Source organism: Vulpes vulpes, chromosome 16 (genome assembly GCF_048418805.1).
Source record: "Vulpes vulpes isolate BD-2025 chromosome 16, VulVul3, whole genome shotgun sequence".
NCBI classification, from domain to species: domain Eukaryota; kingdom Metazoa; phylum Chordata; class Mammalia; order Carnivora; family Canidae; genus Vulpes; species Vulpes vulpes.
The window spans coordinates 46186648-46188582 of NC_132795.1; the positions used below are offsets into that span (position 1 = coordinate 46186648).

Consider the following 1935-nt stretch of genomic DNA (forward strand, 5'->3'; position numbering starts at 1 on the left):
AAGAGAACTCAGTAAGTTAAACAATAAAGTGAATTTGCTTATAAAACAAATGAAGTCTGTATGCAAGGGGAAAATGTCAGAAAACCTCAAGGCTTAAGATCTTGATTGTATACTAAAGACATTTGAGTCCCTCCAGGTGTAGCATCAATGAAGATAAAATAATTCACTGACTGGAAGATGAAGGAGGGAAGACAAGACAGCCGTCACTTGTGTAGGCAGTAAAGGTAACACAAATTCAGTACAGGTAATGCAAATATTCAGAAAAAAATAATAGGCTGTGTAGCAGGAGGTAGGGGGAATCAGCAGGGCATAAAGTTGTTCATAACCTAAAAACACACCAAAAACAAAAATCCTTTGGAACAAAGACCTTGAGTTTTGCTCTAGTGTCTATAAAGTGAACTCAAGTTATATTAGCACTGTTTTCTAAAAAGACCCAAAGTGTCAAGAAAAGGCATGAAATCGAGGGTTAAATTTTGTGACTTACTTTCTGAGTAGGGAAGAATTTTTTCACCCATAAAATGACACTCTCTCAGTGTCAGTCTCTCAGTAATCTACTTAGTCACATGGGAAAAATCCTAAGCACAGGATAGACATGAAATGTAAATGTATATATAAATATGCTTCCGTTATATTATAAATATAATGAAATATAAAACTTTAATACATTATGTTTTAGAACAGTTAAAATAATCTATAATCTATAAGAAAATCTACCTGAATATCACATACACATCGGAGAGAAGTCAGAAGTCAGTGATGAGAAACGGTACAATAACAACATTCATTCTGCTGGGACTGACAGATGACCCTGAGCTGCAAGTTCTGATTTTTATCTTTCTACTTCTCACCTACACTTTGAGTATAACTGGAAACCTGACCATCATCATACTCACTTTTGTGGATCCCCACCTTAAAACACCCATGTACTTTTTCTTAAAAAATTTCTCCTTCTTGGAGATCTCATTCACATCTGCCATTATTCCCAGATATTTGTATAGCATAGCAACAGGTGACAATGTTATTACCTATAATGCTTGTGTCATTCAAGTGTTTTTTACTGACCTCTGTGGAGTATCAGAGTTTTTTCTGCTGGCCACCATGTCCTATGACCGCTATGTTGCCATCTGCAAACCCTTGCATTATGTGATCATAATGAGTAACAGCGTCTGCAGGATTCTCAATATCTGTTGTTGGGCGGCTGGTTTATGTATAATAATCCCACCACTTAGTCTGAGTTTAAATCTAAAATTTGTGATTCTAACATAATCGATCATTTTGGCTGTGATTCATTTCCCTTAGTGAAAATCTCATGTTCAGATACAAGGTTCATGGAATGGACAGTGTGCCATACTGACCTTGTGCCATACTGACCTTGAATATGACTCTTACCTGTGTGGTTCTGTCATATGCTTACATCATCAAGACAATTTTCAGATTCCCTTCTGTTCAACAAATGACAAAGGCCTATTCGACCTGTTCTTCCCACATGATTGTGGTATCCATCACCTATGGCACATGCATTTTCATCTATATGAACCCTACAGCAAAGGAAAAAGTGACCATTAATAAAGTGGTTTCACTGCTCATTTTTTCTATTTCACCTACATTTACCCATTTATGTATACCTTGAGAAACAATCAAGTTAAGAAAGCCTTCAAGGACTCAATCAAAAGAATTGCCTTGCTCACAACTAAGTAAAAGGAAATAGTATTTTTAAAACATCTCAGAAGCAAGAATAAATGTCCACAGACATTTTATTTTTGAAGACTATAATCTTTCTTTTTAATAGTATATACTTCAGTTACATTAATTTCTCAACACTTCCTTAACCTTGAGCCCTGCTTATACCATTCTTGATTTTTCAACCGATATTTGATACTTTTGCATATCAATTTCTTAAAAACCATTCTGAAGAGAAATTAACTTAATAATATT

The 1935-nt window shown here is 35.0% G+C and overlaps 1 pseudogene; it reads left to right on the plus strand.

Moving 5' to 3' along the window:
- Nucleotides 1-756: 756 nt before the first annotated feature.
- LOC112919606 (olfactory receptor 6C68-like) lies at nt 757-1698 on the plus strand (annotated as a pseudogene).
- Nucleotides 1699-1935: the final 237 nt, after the last annotated feature.